General features: G+C 43.0%; 1 protein-coding gene across 1 annotated transcript in view; it reads left to right on the top strand.

The window, feature by feature from the left end:
* LRRC8C (leucine rich repeat containing 8 VRAC subunit C) overlaps window positions 1-23,295 on the top strand; it is a 248,702-nt gene that overhangs the window by 62,870 nt on the left and 162,537 nt on the right. The window lies entirely within an intron of this gene.

The raw sequence follows: 23,295 nt of genomic DNA on the forward strand, positions 1-23,295 counted from the left end.
TTGTAGAGAGACGATAAAGAAAGAGAATAGCGTACCTCACTTTGACAACTTTGGGAGAGTGTTGACTAGAGGTGCAAAAGAAAAGATACAATTATTTTCTTACATGAAGTGATCAGGGTTGTAGATGGGCACATGTCCACAGTGTAAATGGTGAATAATTACTGCTAGGTTTTAGAACAACCAGGAGTCTGGTGTGGAGCACAGGGAAATTATATTTGTGTTTTAGTGTTAGCACATGGGGCTGTGAAAACACCAAAATATTAGAGGCTAGAGAAACCCACTGCCCAACAGTACAGAAGTAGAAAAGTAGATCGGTGCTATCCTAAATTGAACATGAATAATAACGTGAATTTCTCTTCAGCTGGTGTGTAACAAAGGAATATTTTAGGTACATGATTGCTAAGTTTCAAGTTCAAACTCTTAATTTTGTACCTAATTTTAAGTTATGAATATTCATATTGCTTGCATGACCTTTGCTTGATTCATACATTAGGCACACTTTTACTTGTACTTAATTTAGATTATGAGAGTTTAGGGGAGAAAATAGATGGGTGAAAGAAGAAAAGGGTACAAAACAATTTCTGGAAGATTATAGAGATTAACTGGATAGTGGCAAAATCAGAAGAACAGTAAGGAGGTGGTGGACAGGCCTGTTAAAGTACATAACGAGAAGAACTATGCAGTGTGTGGTGTAGCCACGCAAGTAAAAGAAGTCCTCTCTCTAAAGACTTGAGGGAAGTTATGTTTTCATATACACATAGGGAATGGTGTTAAATATTGGTGTTTTTTGTTGATTTTTTAAACAGATGTACCAGCTCTAACATTAATAATCATGCCTAAAAGTTTAGCCAGCAGTCACAAACTACATAAACAACACCTATGTGTATGCTCTGCCACACTCGATCTACAAATGACTCAGCCTGCAGAGATCTAAATTACTGATCCATATTACCCTAAAATACATTAAGCCCTTTGTAAAGTTGTACTCATCCTGAAATGTCTTCCTATCTGCTATGGCTTTTCATTATGCAGGAATGGAGAATACACCAATACTTCAAAATTTTGCGGAGAGTTACATTAGCAATGAGGAGCAGGAGACAAGTTTCCTTCTTCCACAAATATTAAACAATTTTGCTTGCATCATCTTACACAATAATCGATTGCTCTTCCCTACATTTCGAAAGTTCATTATAATAATATTTGAATCTCTCCTAGTGTAATTATTAGAATTTGGATAACAGTAAAAAATATTAAACAATAAAGCACTTAGCAGATGAGTAAAAACGTCCAATAAAATCACTTCAGAAAAGGTTTAAAACATTGGAAATATCAATTTAGGAAATTAAAATACAGACCAGGAAATGTTTAGTATTTGCACTGTATTGCAAGAATCAATGAGATGTTAGTTGAGTAGAGTGTGAATGGTTAAACGATTATCCAAATGAATGCTTATGTAAAGACAATTTAAACCCCTAATACCACATCAATTGAAGTGTTCTGTAGTGGTCATGTTCTGCACAGTCCTGCGGTCATACCTGTAATGTTCTATTTTATCACACAACTGATCATTTGTTCTTTCAATGGTGCATAATTATGCTTAATTTTCTGTTGCATTGTTGTAATGTAATATTAACATGTTCTCAGATACATTTATTGTGACTTCTATTGCACGACTACTTTTATTCTTATGTAACTATGTATTCACCATCCAACTTCTTAACACAGTTGATCAAATTAACCTTTTCACATAACCTATATTTATTCCAGGTATTATCTGACTTACTCTGCCTTTTCTGGTCCTTTTGCATTTCAATAAGGCTGTTGTCAATTAAGTTATTTTTCTTAATGACATTAGTTGTATCTATAAATAGGGGACTGTATAAATTCAACCAAGCATGTTTTTGTCTATTTTCAGCGCATCATTTAAGTCAGACAGAAGCTCCAGAGGCGGAAGCCGGGAGATTAGCGCTTTTTAAAATTGGTTATCTTGTAAAAACTGGTATTTTACCTGTTGCTTCACTCAGCCCTGAGCACTCCCCCCTCCTTCACAATCGCCGACACCACCGCGCAGCCGATCTTCACGCTGCCGCGGGGTTGAACAAACTTCTTGCCGCCATCAACGAGGGCCGCGAGGCCACGCCCACCGGCCAGAGGCCACGCCCCCGCCCACTACTTAAGCCGCGCTGAGCCCAAAGCACGCATTAAGTCAGACAGAAGCTCCTGAGGCGGAAGCCGGGAGATTAGCGCTTTTTAAAATTGGTTATCTTGTAAAAACTGTTATTTTACCTGTTGCTTCACTCAGCCCTGAGCACTCCCCCCTCCTTCACAATCGCCGACACCACCGCGCAGCCGATCTTAATGCTGCCGCAGGGTTGAACAAACTTCTTGCCGCCATCAGCGAGGGCCGTGGGCCACGCCCACAGGCCATAGGCCCCGCCCCCAGCCCACTACTTAAGCCGCGCTGAGCCCAAAGCACGCATTAAGTCAGACAGAAGCTCCTGAGGCGGAAGCTGGGAGATTAGCGCTTTTTAAAATTGGTTATCTTGTAAAAACTGTTATTTTACCTGTTGCTTCACTCAGCCCTGAGCACTCCCCCCTCCTTCACAATCGCCGACACCACCGCGCAGCCGATCTTAACGCTGCCGCGGGGTTGAACAAACTTCTTGCCGCCATCAGCGAGGGCCGTGAGGCCACGCCCACCGGCCAGAGGCCACGCCCCGCCCACTACTTAAGCCGCGCTGAGCCCAAAGCACGCATTAAGTCAGACAGAAGCTCCTGAGGCGGAAGCCGGGAGATTAGCGCTTTTTAAAATTGGTTATCTTGTAAAAACTGTTATTTTACCTGTTGCTTCACTCAGCCCTGAGCACTCCCCCCTCCTTCACAATCGCCGACACCACCACGCAGCTGATCTTAACGCTGCCGCGGGGTTGAACAAACTTCTTGCCGCCATCAGCGAGGGCCGCCAGGCCACGCCCACCGGCCATAGGCCACGCCCCCTCCTCCCCTCTATAAAATGTGCCAGGGCCGGACGCGCAGCGGACGCGCGCAGCGGGCGCGCCGTCAGCGCGCCGAAGGCGTGCCAAAGGCAAGCCCGTCTGCGCCCGTCCGCGTCCGGCCGGGGACAGGGGCCAATTCCCGTGGTCTCCCTCTTAAGATTCAATATAGTGCTGCTGCCCTTCTGACCTGAAACCCCCCACGGAAGAGAGTTGCCTTCATCAACACCATCCTCTGAACCTCCCCACTTACTGTTTACACTGCAACACTAACCTCCGACCCGCTCGAATTAGGGCGGCCCAGCAAAACTGCACCTTACTGCTCCTGAATTGCAGGTCTCTACCAAAACATAGCGCAGAAATCTTCCTGCTCTTAGACGAGCGGTCTCCCGACGCCATTTTCCTAACCGAAACTTGGCTAACCCCAGACTGCGACCCGGATGTGATTCAAGCCCTGCTACCGGGATACCAAATTGCTCGCAGGGACCGTTCACGCGGAAAAGGTGGAGGCCTTGCCATTATCCACAGATCTATATACCAATGCCATTGTACCCTTGATCCAATCCCAGACTGCGAAAGCATGTCTTTCTGCCTTAAACTCACCCCCAACGACAGTCTCACAGGGGCACTTGTATACCGCCCCCCAGGCCCACTGAATCACTTCCACTCTTCACTACCCTCGCTAGCGGCCGAATCTGCTATGTCTTCCTCCAACTTTACGCCGCTGGGAGACTTTAACATCCACTTCAATAACAGTACGGACAGCACAGCTAACGAGCTAGTTTCCAGCTTAGCCGCAATTCAACTAGAACAACTAATCAGGTCCCCTACTCATAACAAAGGTCACCTGCTCGACCCACTCTTTAGTAACTGCCCCAACCTCACGGTTGGTACTATCACCCACCTCCCATGGACTGACCACTTTCTGATTCCCCTTAACTGGTCCACTTGTAAAGTCACTCCCCCTCCACCTATCCCACGAAAGATGAGAAACTGGTCAAGACTCCCGCTAGAGCAGTGGTCGAACCTCCTCTCCTCCTCCAAACCCGCTCTTTACAAGGGCCCTGTACCTGAAAGCAGGACATTCAACAAGTGGATCGAGGACTCTATCGACACCATCCTCCCTTCCAGGAAAACCAGGCTAAAAAGAGCACGAGAAACTGCCCCCTGGTATTCGGAGAAGCTCAGGGAGCTAAAACGACAGTGTAGAAAGTTGAAAAGGAAGTGGCGCCTAGGGTACGCTATCACCGGAGAAGAAAGGTATAGGGAAGCCATTAGGGCGTACAAATGCAAAATAAACTTAGCTCAAACTAACTACTATAAAGAAAAAATTATGGCAGCTCGATCTAAGCCAAAAGAAATATACCAAGCAGTCAAAAGTCTTGCTAAAATTTCCCCCCCCCCATGGCTTCATCCGACAACCCTATAGCCCGATGTAACGAGTTGGCTGAATTTTTCTTTAAAAAAATCAATAAAATATACTTATCCTTCGCAGCCCCCATCTCAGAGACCATCACTGTCATACCACCATCCCCTAGCGATACAGAACATCCTCCGCGAGCTTCCCTAAATAAATTTTCACCTTTAGATCTGGAATCACTTAAATCCCTTGCACATAAAGTAAAATCAGGCTCCCCCCTCGACCCAGTGCCCCCTCAGATGATGAACATGCCCAACCAAGTCATTTTCCCCACCCTCATGGACCTACTTAATAGCTCCATGCAAACAGGAGTGGTTCCTCCCTCTTGGAAACAAGCAATGGTGAGAGCACTGCTTAAGAAACCCAACCTGAACCCTATGGACCCTAACAACTATCGTCCAATATCCCTGTTGCCTTGGGCAAGTAAAATTCTAGAGAAGCACATTAATCTCCACCTCACCAACTTCCTTGAGGAGAATTCCCTACTGGACTCCACCCAAACAGGATTCCGTCCAAAACACGGCACAGAAACTGCTCTTCTGGCCGTGACGGAGGGATCCAGGAGGATCTTGGATCAGGGAGGGTCAGTGGCCGTGATCCTCCTTGATCTAAGCGCCGCGTTTGATACGGTGTGCCACAAAACCCTGATGTCTCGTCTAGCCGATCTGGGGGTCTCAGGAAACGCTCTTTACTGGTTGGGTTCCTTTTTGAGCGGAAGGACCTTCCAGGTCTTTGATGGCGACTCGTGCCCACTAGCAGACCTCTAAACTGCGGGGTACCCCAAGGCTCCTCCCTAAGCCCCACGCTGTTCAATGTGTACATGAGGCCGCTGGCTGAGGTCGTCCGACAATACGGTATCAAGATCATCTCGTATGCGGACGACACTCAGCTGGTGGTTTCCCTGGCACAGAAGAACAGCAGGCTCCCCCAGTCCAACCTAGCAGCTTGCATGGAGGACGTCAGGAGATGGATGACAGCATCCTCATTAAAACTCAATGGCGATAAGACCGAGATAATGCTCCTTGGCCCCCCCATTCTCACTCCCCTGGACCAGCTATGGCCTCCCAGTTTGGGTCCTCCTCCATCCCCGAAGGAGGACATTAAAAGTCTGGGAGTCTGGCTGGACAAAACCCTCACCTTTAACACTCAGGCAACCAAAACAGCAGCAACTTGCTTCGGGATTATCCGAATGTTGAGAAAAATCCTGCCTATTCTGCCCATGGAAGCTAAACAGGTTGTCATTCAGGGCCTCATCCAATCTCAGCTCGACTTCAACAACGCCCTTTACTTAGGAGCCCCTGACTACGTGCTGCAGAAACTTCAGCGCACACAGAACTGTGCAGCTCGCACGCTACTCCAAATCCCACGCAGAGAATCAGCTAAGCCAGGGATTAGGTCACTTCACTGGCTCCCGGTTAGGGATAGAATAAAATTCAAGACCCTGTGCATATCGCACCAAGCCTTCCATAGAGCCAGACCTGAGATTAACCACACACTTCTCACTCCCTATTGTCCCGGTAAGTCACTTCGCTCAGAGAACGCATTCCTTGCTGCAGTTCCCAGAGTCAAAAGGTCCAGAGCAGGAGGCAGGTCCTTCACGCTCAACGCTGCTAAATTATGGAACTCCCTTCCCTTCTCACTTAGGTCCAACCCTATCCTTTCAACCTTCATCCTTCATCCTTCCGTAAAGAGCTAAAAACATACCTTTTCAGAAATTAGCTCCCCACCTGGATCTCTCCCCTCTTCCCTCAGAGCTCTGTTACTTTTTACTTAGCGCTTGGACGCCCTCGGGCAGCAGCCGCGCTTTACAAAACCCCTTCACTTCACTTCACTTCACTTCACTTCTTTGTTCTCTCTCTTAATCTTCATAATTTTATGTAAAATCCAACCACTCTCTAGCAATGTCAGTTCAGTGTACTTTTTAAATCAATAGTGATCACTATTTTGTATGTCAAAAAACCTCCTTTTCTTTTATATAACAGCACATTATGTGAAACCTTTTTCTAAATGAATACTAAGTATTGGGTCTTTTCTACCCACCTTAAACTTCTATGGCTATTACTCAAATTACAAGCCTAAATAATGTCCTATGCCTTGCGTTACTCTAAGCCTCCGGGGAAACCTGCAGACATTTGTCTGCAAATTCTTGGGTAAATCAAGAAATACCTGTTTTTGAGTACTTGTATCTGTGAATAGTAATTATTCACAATTTCTTTATGCTGTCAAAGGTTTCAGTGGAACTCCTGATTAACCAATCCTTAACACGTGTTATGTCCGGGTAAATTTATTATTATTATTTTTTTAACCCTTAGCAGTTACTACCTCATTTATGGGTTCATAAACAAACCATGGTTGTCCAAGGTTTATTCACAGCCAATAATGGACAAGTAGGGGCCCTTATTTTTGACCGTGGATTTGAGCAGGATAATGACATATTCTTGGTGAGCCATAATTACCTTAAAGAGACTTTGGTCTGTTTGTGTATCGTGAGGAAGGAGGGGGGGGAGCTTCAGCATAGAACATTTGACCTTTGCTCTTTTCCTACCTCTGCCCACCCATCGATTACATCACATCGAGGACAATGGTACAAGGTTTTGAAACTGTACATATTTAAACGTGTAATATGTATCTTCTATACAATTAGGGAGGCACATGAATGTTTAGGTATTTAGGCAGCAGAATTATTAAGGAACTAAGGGCCCGATGTAGGTAAATCTTATTTACCGACTCTAGAATACCGAATTTTACCGATTCGGTATTCCTGATTCGGTAAATGAGATGTAGGAAATTATTCGGTTATTTTTTACCGAATCTGTATGATTTGGTAATTACCGAATCGGTATTTACCGATTCGGTAATTGCCATTGATTCCTATGGGCCTTGAGGCCTATAGGAATCAATGTCAATTACCGAATCGGTAAATACCGATTCGGTAAAATTACCGAATTGCCAAGGGGGACAGGGTGTCACTTTGATACCCTGACACCCTGTTGCACCCCCTGATTCTGGCTTGTGCACATGCACATGCACAGGTGCACATGCACAGATGTGCATGTACACAGGAATTCGTTATTTACCACACAATAGAATTTCGTGGTAAATAACAAATTCTTAAGGGCCTGTGGCACTGTGTTCAGTGCCACCTACATCTAGATTTATCGATTCGGTAAATTTACCGATTCGGTAAAATTACAGAATCGGTAAATTTACCGAATCTGTAAATTTTAGGCCCCCTACATCTCATCGGCCGTTACCGACCGGTATTTGGTGTCCTATGTCGGGCCCTATATGTCTCAAATATTTAGGTAATATGTGTTATTTCAGTAGTGTTAACACATTGGTCTGCCTTTGCTTACTGTTACATTTTTAAGGTATTCATTTGGCAACATGCATTCTGTAATTTACATTTAAGCAGAGTGAGTTGCATCAGCTCCTGTTTGGTTTCTACAATGTGCCTTATAGTTTTCTACAGGTTCTACAGGTTCCACATATTTAGAAGTTATGGATTACCTTAAGTGAGCCATCTTCCCAAAAGCAGGAACTAGATTTTACACATTCAAGTATTGTCATTTTTATAAGCAAAGTTAATTAAAGTTATTTAATTAGGTAACAATAATTCACATTACCTAATGAAATACCGGTTCCAGAGTTATCATGGAAGAACGGACCATTTAAAAGCTACAGCTAACTCAAAATAGATGGTAACTCCTCAGCAAAACATCCCTCCTTGTGAATGTTAAAGCACTGCCAACACTAAAATAAACTTTTTTTCAAAAAAAGTAAAGTTTTTTTAAATGCAGCCTCATTTCCAGTAAGAATAACGGGCCATGTTTTAAAAAAAACTTTAACTTTATTTAAAGGCCCGTCCAATGCTGTGATGAGTTCTAATCAACGTGAGTCTCAATTTGCGACCTATCTCTTTACTATTCAGAAGGTTCATCATACTGTGCCCCACTCTGAATGGCACTTTTGCAAACCGACCTATTAGTTCATAGGTCTGTCTGCAAAATCTAAATAGATTCGTAAAAATTAGGTGCACAATTTTCAAATCAATTCTTAGTACATCTGACCCACAGTGTTTTATTTGGTTATATATTTCTGAAACAGGTGAGTCTTGTTTTATTTCCTAAGGTGGAGAATGTGAAGTGTTAACCATATTTCTACTGATGAGAAGTCCCACATTAAGGTGGCCTTTTGAAAGAAGGATTACTGCTATGCCTGGGTATTGAATCTTTTCATTTCCAGCTTTCGAATGCTCCTAATGTGCAAAAACCGAGTTTTGAGCAATAGAGCGACATCTGTTTCTGCTCTGGTTGAGAGAGGGGAACGTGGTGTATGGTCTTGTGCATTAACCAGTGTTTATTTATAAAGGATTGGAAAGACACTTGAGTTGAACGTGGTATGGCTTTGAGACCTATGACAGCAGGAGTGCTGCATGCAGCATTGCTTTTAGCTGTATGAGCATGAATCTGGGACCCCAATGAGTACAGTTAGACTGTAGCCAGTTCTAAACAGCATTATTGCATGGACTACTATGCTGTGCTCTGTAACATATTCTCTAAGTTAAATTTGACCCTTTCTGAAAATAAAATAAAAAATAGTAATACTTCACATGTTTATTGGCAACTGTTCCTTTTCTATTAATTAATTTGGTGCTTTGTAGAGCGCCTACATCTCACCTTGTAGCCTTTTTTGCAGTGCTCAGTCAGTGAAAATGATGGCCAGGTGCTGGGAGTGAACATGGTCATGTAGGATTTAACCCCTTTGTTGGACATAAATGTCTCAAACTTCAGGAAGGATTGTCGAGCTAGATGAAACAGTCTTGGTGTGACATGGCCCAGTCCCACTGGGGCATAATCTTTTGTTTCCCTCAAGGATTCAGGAAATCCCTCTGTGACAAGGGAAGCTGACACATTTCATAATGACTGGGAGGCTGGACAGTGCCCTTTGTACTGTAATAAGGTCATACCGAAAGTGGACCTAATGATTATTCCTCCATGCTGTTTCTCATTAAGCCAAGGTGCCAAAATAGTCCAGAGATGTTTGATATCAGGTGGCAGGGTTCGGTGGTGTGACGAAGGTTGAGGGGGCCCCCCTGCAAGATACAATGAAGGGGTCCCTGCTCCAGATTTAATCCGGAGCGCTCAGGCCAGAGTGCTGTTCTGCAGGGGCCCCTTGTAGCTTGGGTGTCTCCCGCACCGTGGGGGTTGTGTGGGCCTGTGTTACGCCACTGGCAGGGTGGTTTATGGTGTGGCAGGTTACTGCACGTACTGCGAGCCAACGCTCATTAGAGCTTTGTGTAAAGTGCTGAGGACTTTAAACTTAAATGTCTTTTCCACTGGACCCACTAAAGTGACTTTAGAAAAAGGTGATGTGGTCCATCACATTCCCATATCTTGTTTCTGGATCCTTTGCAGTTGTCTCTGGTTTTAGGAACACTTACATATACATTGTTGCAATACTCCGTTCAGTTTAACACAATGTTCTTGAGAGCTCAACCAAAGGCTCAAATGCAGGAGCTGGAAGGTTTTTTTTCAGACTTATGAGCAGTAAGTTAGATAGGATTGGTGTCCTCTTAGTATTTGCTTCTGCATAAACACGACGATTTTCCAAGTAGTGTCACCTATTATCAAGTATTTTGCTCCAATTAGTAAATCTTTCTGAATCTTTCTTCGGATTTGTTACGGTCTTCACTGATAGTGTGCTCGCTTATGATGCTTTTCATAACATAATGTGTATTTGTAATGTGCACATTCTCCCCTCATGACATCTTTGCACTAAATTACAGGTGTTTATTGTAGCCAGCCTACAGGGTGAAGCGAGAAGGTTTCCTTCTAGTTTAGTCCACCAAGTCTGCATAGGGAATTGTTGGGGGCAGGTCCTTGGAAGCAGAAACTTTGTTTTGGGTGGGTGATCTTCAGTTTGTGTTGTAAAATCAGTACTTCCTTGTTTGTTAGGTATTTTTCAGGTGTCCGATAACATGATTTCGACACTTTAAGGTGTTTGTGTGTTGTATTCATTTTCTTGCATTCACAAAGCGTCTGACATTATTACAACCACAATCTGACCAATCAATGACGAGGCACTTTAACTTGTAAGTCAGGACTAGGGGTTTTGTCTTTGTTTTTAAGACTTTATTATATAGCCCTGCCAACATGCTAGAATGTGACCAGATCTTTTTATCTTCCACAATATATATATTCTTCCACCTTTCTAGCTTCAGTCCAGTGCTTACGTCTGGGTGTATGTCTGGACCAGCACTTAACTCTTCTTTAGTGATTTTATTATACGGGTTACTTTCTCACAGTGGTTGATTATAGCAGATCAGGATCACATTCATATTGCTTGTCTCTTAATGTGATGTGTTTGCTGCCGTTACTAGGTATCGTTTAAAATTCTATTGATGATATTTATAGTCTGTGAACAATGGGCCTCCAGCACAAAGTAGTTAATGATGTTGTGGTGCGCTTTATGAATGCAATACACATAAGCACTAATGGGCACCCTATTATTAATTGCATAATACGAAAGGGTGAATAGCACTAGATACCATTCATCAGCATTGTCCTTTGCATGTAGAGCATCGACTACGTATGCTCTGTTCCTATGCTCTTACTTGAGGGAAAGCCTGATTGAGGAGTCCCCTGTGTTTTATTATCCGAGATGAACTCCATTAGCTGGGAGGAGGTACATAAGCATTCAATGATTCATAATGTTTGTAAACGATTGAAATAATAGATAATCAATGTATGGAATAATGATCAATTATGAGTTAAGTAGTAGCGGTTTCTAAAAGCTAAACAACATTATCTTTACTGACTTGATAGCAACACACATCCATAATGGAATAAAGAAGGATGCACATTGTAGCTTCATTACAAGCTTGTCAGAATAGAGAAGGGAGTCCTGATCCCCAAGAGGTGCCCACCCAAGGTCCTGCACCTTTGGCTGGCATCAGAGTGTTCTCATCCTGATTCAGTTCAGTTCAGTTCAAATCTTTTATTCGATTATTCATTTTGATAATCATAAAAAGTACATCATAAAAGTTATATACATCGTCATAAAATCACGTTATAACACAACGAGTTAAAAATTTAAAAAGAAAAGATTGATCCTGATTCAAAACCGAACTACTAGTGAAACTCCAGAGGTCTGGGGCTCTTAGCAACCATGAGCGGGCTCCTCAAGTCAGCAATGATTCATGCATCTCCTACCAACACGAAGCTCTGATGGCCACCTGCGCTTCGCACCAAACAGTGACCGTCATCATCCCCAGCAAACGCAAAGATACAGTGATAACCGGCTCCTCACGTCAACAACAATCTCCTTACCGTCCCTGCCTATACAATGCTCACCTGAGGCTCCTCACTTGTACTTGAGATTGGAGTAGGTAAACTCTTTACCTGGATGAATCTGGTCCCTGTGTCTAGCCGCCCTCTATCGTGGTCGACTGAACTTGTGACTTTGACTCGGTCTAGTGCGACCAGATAACTGTGAGTGGAGCTTTGTGCTTCTTGATGCTTTTTTTACCTCACACTTTAAAAATGATCAAATTAGGTTTTACTAATTGGATTCTTGTTATTTTAAAGATCAAAATAGTCTCTTTATTTCTAAATAGGTTTAGGAGTCCTCTAGTGTTGCGTTTCCACTTTATTAAGGTTTGAAGTGCTGTATAAATGCTTGACACATTGCCTCTAGGTTAAGCCTGACTTCTTTTGTGCCAAGCTACCAGTGTGTTAAGGACACGTTTATTAAGTAACTTTTGTGGTACACACTGACAAAGATTGTGTTTATTACTTCAGTGGGGGTCTCACCTTCCTCAACTAATAACCCAATTATTTTATAATCTTTTTTTATTCTTAGAATTCCATATGTTTTGAAATCTTTCAGGGCTTTTTCCTGATAAATTACAGCAGTTTTGACCTGTGTCTTCAGGGTTTGTCAGGGTCTGTTAATTATCGCTCATCTGGCAAATCCAGCTGATTAGAATTTAGCTCATAACTCATTACGAGGGCTAAAGTGTGAAATACATTGTGTTTGCGGGATGTACAAAAAATTTTGGATGTTCCTTTAAAAAAAAAAAATGGTTTAGATACTGATTTCTTTCTACATTTGTTGGAATGTGCGATGAACATACAGATGTGATTGATGAAGAGAAACTGAACTAATTAAAACACAATAAAGATGTGATAAGGTTTATAGAATCTGAGCTCTCCTTTGCTGTTTGTGCAATAACCTCTGTGAAACACTCGCAGAAGGCTGTGTGCAGCAGGGTGTTGGCCTCAGAGAGAGCATGGCCTCCCCTGGGATAGACTGATACAGAATCCTTAGTGGATTATGGACACTAAGTTAATTGGTTTAGTTGCAGATGAAAAGAAAAAGCGTATGTACTTTGTGGCCTTGATTGCAAGTACACTCAATGACTCAACAGAGTGAACGTGTTTGAGGGGAGGTTCAAGCAACACAAGGGAATATGGGGTGGGTAAAGAAATCAGAAAGTAGGAGAAGGGTGATCGCAGAGAGGGAGGAGGGCAAGGGGGTAAATACATCGGAGAGTGGGAAGAGAGGAGTGCCTGAACATATTGGAAAGTAGGAGAAGGGTGGGGGGGTTGACAAACAATAGCGGGCGGTAGGTGAAAAAACAATGAAGGGCAGGGCGATGGTGGGGGAAATCTGGGTGGGGGTGAAGGATGGGACTGTGGACACATGCCCCCAAAAAAGTGCATGCCCAAAAGTTACAAAAGAGTACCTTAAGGAAAAAGCATTTCTCGAATGGCTTAGTTAAGTCACCTCCCAATCGGCTTGTCAAAGACATCACCCAAATGTGTTTGACCAAGATACCCCTGGAATATGCTTGGCCAAGCCACATCCTAAATATGGTTGGCCAAGGCACCATCCAGGTGTGGTTAAACAAGTTACCTTCTGAATACAACTGAACAAGTCACCTTCTGGATGTTCGTGGACAAGGTAACTCATTCATCTTCGATGGACACCAACAGGTGCGTGGAATGTTGAATGGGTGGCACCTAATCTGAAATAAATCATCTTCTGCAATCATTGAAACTAAGGAAACACACTTTCCAAAGTCTGAAAAAACTGGAGGGTATATTTAGAAATGTAAAAGTGCCAAGATGACCCCACTGAATAAGGCAACCCATCATTCTCTCCTTGCTGCAAATGAGTCGTAGAGCTGGAGCAGAGGAGAAGAAACACCCAGAAGCAGGATGGATTTGGGGGAAGTTCGAGGCACATAGGGTCTCTTACTTTATATATTTACTGTTGCTTTTTATAAAAGATTCAAAGTTTTGCTCTGCAAATGCTAGACCTCAAAGACTACATGATACATGCACAGTATGTGTGTTATCATAATTATTGCATCTGGAACTTAGAACTCATGGGCAGCTGAAGGTTTCCTCTTTATGCTTGATGCGTCCCAAAGAAGACATCAAAGCTTCCCACACTTGACCCTGTCACCAAGTTCAAGTCAGGAAGCTGAGGGAGGTGGACCCCACGGCACTGAGAACATCGACAGCCATCACAAACCATGTAAGTCATTCATAGAAGTCACAGAGGGCTAGATAACTCAGTGAATTAAGCTCTTCCATCTGATACCTGCTGTCATCTCAACACCGCAAGTCTGAATCCAACACAGCATTTTATTCTTTAGAAGTTGATACAATGGTATAATCAAACTTGGCGACAGTAGGAAACGCTCTAGAAAAATATTTTTTTTTACAAGTGCGGCTAACATTGTTCAGTGTATGCTTTATTTAAGACTACAATCTTGACAAGACTCCAACAAAGGAAATTTTACTCTGCATAGCTGTCATTGGCCCTGCGTAAAATGTTTCACATTTTGCAAGTCCTGTTTTTTAATTCAAAGCATGCTGCATTCTGGGCCTATTAGTTTGTGTTTATCAATGAGAGCAATGGCTTGTAAATCCAAGAATACAAGTGATTTAGCTATAAAAAATAAAGTCCCAGAGGTGTCATACCTGATATGAGGCATTTGGCTTCAAAGAATAGAGCAGATAAACATCATCATAAGAAAATAACACTTTTGGGTAGTAGAAGTGAGATGACAACCAAAATTAAGATTAATCTGTTCTCATTACCTTGATGAAGGCAAGCAGCCTTATTATGAGTACAATTGTCCTCGGGCTCCTGTACTTGTAGTGGCAGTCCGACCACCACCACCCGTCTGCCCTAGTACGAGTGTGGCCATGGGACCACCACAAGACCTCCGCCTCCGCCGGTGTCAAGGATCCCGCTGCGGGAGCAGTATGACAATGGCCTGAATATGCAGGTGGTGTCGGCACTGCCGAGCATATTTTGACCTGCATCTCCACCATTCTTTTCCATGGCAAGAACCCTGCCATAAAAGGGTGGCAGACATGCAGGTAAGAGGGTCTAACAGGGCCCGCGGCCGATAATGGGCCTGTGGGTGAATGCAGGGGTTGTGCCCCCTTGGAATTGCATCCTTGTTCCTGCATGGTGTGGCATGAACAACATGGTGCATGCTGCACTGTGCAGGAACGTGCTGCAGGCACTCTCATGGTGGTGGCATGCTGGTCAGGCTCTCCAAGGAGCCTAACACAGCTGCTGCCATGAGACCGCCGCACCAGCGCCCACCTCCCTGGATTACACTCATAATTCGTCAGGCAGTCTCGTCACGGCCTTGGCGCTCTTCCTGGGACTGCTGCGGTCGCAGTCCCATTGGAAGACCACTAAAGTCATAATAAAGCCCAAAGTCTAGAAGTGAAAGACCCGAATGTAGTGCCTGTACCGTTTGCTTGTTTTATTTCCAGAGCAGCGCCAGAGTTCACTTATTTTTAACAAAATAAACTACCTGTTAACACAGCACACTGAATGAACAAGCATTTGCAATGCAATAGGTCTCGCATTAGGAAAGTGTGAGCTATTGGTATTGTAAATGACACATTTTTTTTTAATATGTGTTGGCTTTTAAAATATATAAATTAATAGCATCGTTATTCACAAAGCCAATATCCATATGTCCTGGATATGACTGTAACATGCATTGCTGCTGTCAGGACTGTACTTGAGCTGCACAAGAGGCCAGCTTGCCCTGCTGCAATCTATGCTGTAAATATACGATATGAATATGAGCTGCTGCTGTCAGGATTTCACCAGATTTCTGCGTGACAGGAGCTTGCCCTGCTGCCATCTATGCTATAAATGTCCTGCATGTGAAGCTAACATGCACTGCTGCTGCCGACACTGCAATTGATCTGTGTGAGAGAGCAGCTTGCACTTTGCTACCCAAGCTGTAGTGCTTTTGTGTTAGTAAAGCTTCAGAAAATGTTCAATGTACTAAAGCCCAAACTAATGGCTTTGTCAATGCTAGTTTACGCTGCTCCCAGTTGCAAGGGATTACTTACAATTGACTACAGGTAAGCCAAAGGCTGGGAGTACCTAATATCGATGCCATCATCAAAACTGTTGAAGGTCTTTAAATGATCAATTACCACTGTGACACACATTTTATTTTCACCTCCATTAAGACAGATTCCAGGATTGTAACTCATGCTGTGAAACTGCTGCGCTTGGCTCAAATTTCAGACTGAGCTGCATTTAGCAATGAGGTATGATGTAACGGAAGCAATATCGTTTTTACCAGATTCTCAAGAATGAAACGGGAGTTATGAGAAATGGAGTGGGAGCAGTAGTTTTTTTTCAAAACTTGGCAGAATGCCTTTGCTAATAGAGAGGTTAAATAAGTGGGCAAGAAGTGCTGCGAGAATCTATGTGTGGCAGAAAACATCAGAGTATGAATCAGCCACAAGGGCCATGAGGTACCAGAAGCCGAAGGCCAAGTTCTACAAAAAAACAAAGCGCTTGGCACACGGCGTGAAACTTCAGCAGGCAGACTGCAAGGAAGTGATCGAGTCCGTGAAGGTTTGGAGGGCGGGACCGGGCAGGATGGGAAATGCTACGATTGTTAAGAGTAAAATCGCACTGTAATGCGCTGAAACTAAAAAAAAACAAGCACTGTAAAAACAAACAAGCATTGCTCATTTAACGCTATAGTCCGGAAGCAACCTGGAAGCTTTGGAGGGCGGGACTGGGTGGTATGGAGACGGCCGCTATTGTTAAAAGTGAAAGCGTGCAATTAAAAACAAGCAGTGTAAAAACATACAAGCACTGTTTATTTAACGCTATAGTCCAGAAGCAACATGGGAGGTTTGGAGGGCGGGACCGGCCGGTATGTAGAAGGCCGCTATTGTTAATGTGGCACACAATGAGGAGAACAATTATGTAAGAATTTGTATACTTGAGTGTTTGTGCTGCGCGCCAATGTTATACGAAAATCAGACCAAAAGGCTACGAAGTAACACGCCTCCGTGTAGCCTCCCGTGATCCGTGACCCCGCCCCCGGAATGGCAGCAGTGATGCGCTAGTGGACTGGTTCTCCGCCGGGAGCTGCTGCGACCTGGAGTTATGGCGTTGTGCGGGTCTTCGTGGTGCGAAGGTGATGGTATCCAGCGAACCGTGAGGAGATATTGGAAGCGATTGAACTGACCGGAGAGGCTGCTCCTGATTAGATTATACAGCTTCCACAGCTTTGAGTGGTTTTTCGCGGCATCAAAAGCAACGATGTCCCGCGTTGTGCGGGGGTAATTTAATGTGCTAAACTGACCGGTGAAACTGCTGGTGCCTGGAGGGGTGAACTGAGCGCTGAGCACTGGGTCTTGAAGAACAGGGGTGCGATTTTGAGCACTTCTGCCCGTGTGCCTGTGGCCTCAATCTACCAGTAGAGTGGGGAGAAAAATAGAGGGAGAAAGGGATACGAAGGGCTAGAGTTGGAGAGAAATGAGGGAGAAAGAGCGAGAGAGAGAGAGAGAAAGAGAGAGGAGGGGGTGAGGGGGGATACGAACAGAGAACGGAAAGAAAACCAGGAAAGTAAAGAGGAGGGGAAGAGAGTGGAGTCGGGAAAGAAGCTTTTAGGGGCGGGACTGCGGATCCCTTTGAAGCACGGCCTTGCGGTCTTGAACAGGGATGTAATTAGAGGGGAGGAGGGGGGAGGAGAAGTGGAGAACTGAGGCCGAGCAACAGATGGCTTTAAAGTGGACGCGCTCGAGGCAGGCGGATGGAAAGCGCGTGCAGTAGGGGGCGGATCAGATCCCTAGAGTTGCATCAGGAAAGCTAAACCAGCAGGCGGATGCGCGTTCACGATCACATGCACTTGAGGAAAACCGCCGGCTGGTTTAGCTTTCCTGATGCAACACTAAAATTCGATCCTATCCATTCCTGCGGAATGGGACAGGCTCGACCTAAAAAGTATTGAAAATCTTAGCTTTGTGATGTAATCCTCTCTCGCTTGCCTGGATTCACAGAAAAAAGCATTGGCTTAAGCTGCTGTATCACACATGGCTTAAAGAAAAAAAAGAAAACAAGTGCTATGACGTGGCCATCATTGACAGCATCATAGTGATTTATTTTCCTGTAAGCCATATTGCAGAACAACCCACGCTGCTGTGCAACATCTAAAAAACAGCGCCGGAGTGGGGCAAATGGGAGGGAGGTCAAGCAACACGATTAAACACATCAGAGAGCAGAAGGAGGGCAGGTATCCCTAAACTCATCAGAGAGCAGGAGAAGAGTTGTGGATGGGTGAAAAACAATGGAGGACAGCGGCAGGAGGTAGTGGAGGTAACAGACGAGGGAAGCAGAGTAACTGCAGAGACATGAAGTCCATACGAGTTCATGTCCAAGAGTAACAAAAGAGTACCTGCAGGAGTTTGCGGCCAATGGAAGGACACTGGCCACAGGAAGCTGTACTTGGTCTATGCTCCATGGCAGGGACAAAGACTCAATGCCTAAGAGGAAGCTGAAGGTCAACCAAGTAAGTAATGGGTGGGCTAAGCCCCTTCTAAGATTTGTTTTCTTCTTTACAAGAAATTCTGTAATCACAGCCAGAGCACTGTGCAGGCTAAACCAAATAAAAAAGATAACTATCACAGCTACCAGGAACCCAACAAAGCGGTAAAGAAACATAATGCATGGGCTACACATGCATAATTTCTTTTTTCCACAGGAATAATAACAAGAAATGTGTATATATATTGATGGTAGAACTGTCTCTGGAACTAATCTTTTTCTTTTGCAGGATTAGCAATGTATAACTCGGTTTTTTACTGCTGGCCTGCACTAATATCTCTTTAAAGTCAGCGTCAGGGTTTCATGGGTGTATTACAACCTGTATTATTGAACTGGCTTCGCTTTTTAGAGTCTTCTGTATGGCGCAATACTTGTTTATCCTTTCCCAGGCTTATCCCGGCCACAAGAAAACATGCTCATGGATTCTACTCCAAACTGTTGTTTTTATCATTTGTAAAATTCAGTAAACACTCATCGTGGGTGTTCCTGAAAATTCTGCTACTAATCTGACTTTAGATATTCAAAATTATTTCTGATGGGTGCCCTTATGCTATTTCCATATAAATGTTAAAAAGAATTCAAGAGCTATTTGTGGAATCATAACATTTAAATAATCGCCTTTATAAATTGGTTGTATTTCTTCAATATGGAAAGTACTGTATCAAGATGTAGTTGACAGGGGTTTAAATACTGGCTACATCACCACACCTTAAAAGATTGGAACTTCAAAATGTTCATTGCCACCATAGTCTTAATTCCAACCCCGCCATGTGCTGTTCACAAGGTCACACATTAATTCTCATCTACAATTTTGAATTTGCATAATTTATAACACCTCTCATTCCTTCCACTATGATTACACATGAATAAAAGCCAACTTTTAAATGGCTGAAATGTGGAAAGCTACCAAACAAAACACAAAGTTCAATCATACACTAGCATAGAAGGAGTACACAGTAATCTAGGATTACATGTGAGCAACATTACAATAAACCTACAAATAATGTTGTCAGTGTCAGACTCTTTCACAAAGTACCAAGGTATGCTGATACATACTAAGAGGAGCACAATTACATTTTAAACTATTTCTATCATTCATTAACATCTAATTTCCACCTATCACACATTATGGCTGGTGTGTGAGTTAAGCTTATAGTAGCATATTATAGTTGGAATTCCAAATCTTTTGGGATGCTATGTTGTCACCAGTGTTGGCTTGAAGAGGAAACCACACCAGGAGTAGCTGCATACCTGCCTAATCCTGCCTTCTGTGGACAAAACTCAGAATGGTCCCAGCACAAAAAAGTACAGGTGTAAGGGGCAAACATTCTACATGCCAAAACTAAAGGAATAGCACAGAGGGATGGGCAACAGATTCTGCATTAGTGGACAGCATTGACAGGAGGCACGTTATTATTTGCATGGTGACAACTTGAGGTCAGGCAACCAGTCATTAATGCTGACAACTTTCCCTTTACTTAATGAAGGTGATGAGCTAGATCTAACTCGTTAACTTAAATTTATTGTGATGGAAATCAGTGCATTGGCTATGGTTACTTACTGGAGAATAAGGTAATAGGCTGGACCTATTTTTCCTTGAAAGCAGATGAATACATTGTACTGTTCCTGTCACTTATCACTGTCTATATTTTATTGTGGTTCATATCCTTCTTATTGCAGCGTATCCTCTTATAATTGGCTGCCATGTGTAGCTTGAAGATAGGGAACAATTACATAAAAATTTATCTAATCATAGCATCAGTAATATATAGGTAAACACAAAAACAAACTAACATAATGCTAAGTGCAAGAAAGTAAAACATGAAAAAATGGTATTGAAAAATCGGCTTTGTGCAAAATCAAACTTGAGAGATTATAAACTATGGGACATCATAGACATATCTAAGTTAGAAGACTTTGTGGAGTGCAAGAGAATGTTGTCTTTTAATTCATTACAGAAGGAACTTAGATTTTTGAACTCTGAATATTTTTAATATAATATATTTAGGGATTGGAGTGTACCGATATCCAGCTTCATGCTGGAAGCAAAGGTCCTTGTGAATGAGCTGATGGAAGGAGAAATCTCAAACATTTCTAGCACAGTTATCAATATATTGAATGGACATATGGTTGCCTTGAGAGAGATTGATGAAAGATTTAGATTAATTGCAAGCCACAGATTAAGACAAGATGCCCCTTACCAGAGTAAGATGTCCATATTATTGAGCCTGAGATTAAAAATCATAAATAGGGTCTTAGATTACAGGGCTAAACTGTTCAAAATTAGCCTGGTTTCAATCTTACGTGAATTAGATGTTTGCAAGGTAAGGGCGCCTTTTGTTCTATATAATAGTGTTCAGTTGTCCAGGCATAAGCCTAAGTCCACGTCAGGCCATTTTGGGGATGGGGGAAAGAAGGCCTTTATTTAATGTTTACCAGGTTTATCGTTGGCTAGGATTGATATCACTAGGATTTGGGGTAATCATTAGTTCCAAATATTGACAAATGATGCTGTGTGTGGCTGGTGTATGACAATAGAGAAAATCACTTATGAAGGTAGGGGATGTCCCGGAAAAAGATTAAAGATATGTGCACCATTCAGAGGTACTTAGGTATGCCTGTTATCGAAAAGGATATGTGGATAGTCTCAATAAGCCAGAGCATGTGAAATGTTTTCTGAGGCTCATGATGAGATGGATCTGTGGGTGACCTCTTGAGTAGGACTCTCTACAGGGAAGATCAGCCCTTCAAGTCGGGGAATGTATATGCGGAATACTTGAAAAAAATGTCTGAATTTATCTGTTTCTAACAGTGCATGATTTTTGTACTCTCCATCAGAATTACAGATAAAAAGTGAGGACATTGTTGATATCTTATACTCCTTGTTGATGGGCACAGGCATAATAACATAACATATAAGTGAATAGAGACACTTCCAAACCTGTGACATAAGGTTGATGGTATTCAAGCTACCCTACTTTATCTGATATTTTTCATTGTTGAATCTTATTAGTAGATCTAAAAGAAATAAGGCATTATTATGCTCAGATAATCCACAATTTGGACAAGTTCTTTTTTTTCATGCACCTTTAGTCATATTCCTTCACACAGGTAAATATGTCTAACTTTTGAGAGTTTACAAATATTCCAAGTAGTACGCCTGGTAAGTCATATGACAATTTCCCCGTGGTCTCATTTCCGTAAAATAGAATTGCTTAGAGTGTTCTACTGTACATTGTGAATTTGGTCCATTGTTTTATTTTATATAATCGTGCGGCCGATGTCAAACTGTATGCTCCAATAATTTGGAAAGAATTCGATATTCGAGATGGCAGAACATATGAGGTATGTGATAAACCCATGATTATCTTCTTTAAATGGTGTGTTCCTTGAAAGTTGGGGCAAATATTGATGTTTTCTTCCTAAATTAATACCTGAATCAATTGGAATAGGGTTTCAAACTCCCTTGTGGGACAGAGATTGAGCGGAAGCTTTTTTATCATCTGCACTTGCTCAGATAGGTATTACATTTTGAGAAAATTATGAAAGGCTGAGCCTCAGTGAGAGAAATATCTGAGATTTAGGCAGTGTTAACAGAGCCTTGAATATGAAGTTTTAGGTAGTTTACTGTGAGGAGCAGGGCCCCTCTGGAAGTAGCATAACCTTTCCTACTCTCTCTTTTAGTCTTAAATGCTGAAATATGTCTTTTGCTTGCTGAACATAACTATGAGTAGCAGAAAGAGTTTACATAAAAGTCAAAGTGCTCACAAGCTATGGTGAACCACAAACACTAAAAGCTCACCTGATTTGGAAATGACTTGCTCAAAAAACATAAATATATTTGAACACTTGTTTACAAACAGTACCATGTATTTCATTCTTTTATCTTAACCCCTTAAGTGCTCGTGTCGCACACTCTTCCCAGTGTGTCAGTCGGTCATTGGCTGACCCAGGAGCCGGCTTGAAAGGATACTCAGGTGCTAGCACCAAAGGATTCATTAAAAAAAAAAGCGAGGGAGAGGTGAAATAACTTCTGTGTCTCCTCCAGTCCCCCTCATGCCCATCTGTAATGTCAGTGCGCCGAAAGGCACACTGACTTCACAGTTTCCAATCGGAGCGGAAGATAGGAGGTAAGATTCATCTCTCACTCCGGTGGGGAAAAAAAAGGCCAAAATGACCTCCCCCTTTTATAAACAGGGACTTCCAGAAAGGGTTTCCTGGCTGTGGATTGTGGCCGAGACTTGATCCACTGCCAGGAAACCCCACTAGACACGAGGGAAGTGATGTGGGGGAGTCATCCCTCTTGCTAATGGGCCACCCCCACCCAGGGGACATATATGTTTTAAAAAATACGGTGTGGTTTCCCATGGGGGTGCAATCGCCCCCCCCCCCCAAGTGGATTTAAAAATGTTTTTTTTTTTTTTAAACATGAGGAAATTGTCAAGGGGCTGGCCCTCTCAGTCAAAGGCCGACCCCCTGTGATTTATCTGGGGCCCGTGATCCCCAGGTAAACCAAACAGATGCAAAAGAAAATGTGATCCCTCTCTCTATATATATATATGTTTATATATATACCACCAAAGTTGCACCGGTAACTGAGCCACATGCACTTCAGGGGGGTCAGTGTTACGGGACCGGTGCCCCCCGTTAATGCTCCAACACAACCCAACTTGCCTTACAAGTAGGAACACCAACACCAGGCTGAAGGTTTCAGGAAAAATGCTTTTATTCCGTGTTGAAAGCTGGCAGGTAGGTAAAATAAACCCAACGCGTTTCTCCTCCCAAAGAGGCTTGATCAGGGGCACAGTCTCTGCTTTCACCTCGCCTCACGCTTTACCAGAAGGTTTGGTGTTTTCCCAGAGTGCACTTTTAAACCGGTGTGTCCATTTTATTGTCCACGAAAAGAAACAGCATGTTGCAACTTTATTAGTTCCTATTAAAGCAAACATGCTGCCTTTTAATCTTTAACTGGGGTATGTT

Source organism: Lissotriton helveticus, chromosome 1_1, assembly GCF_964261635.1.
Source record: "Lissotriton helveticus chromosome 1_1, aLisHel1.1, whole genome shotgun sequence".
In the NCBI taxonomy this organism is placed as follows: Eukaryota; Metazoa; Chordata; class Amphibia; order Caudata; family Salamandridae; genus Lissotriton; species Lissotriton helveticus.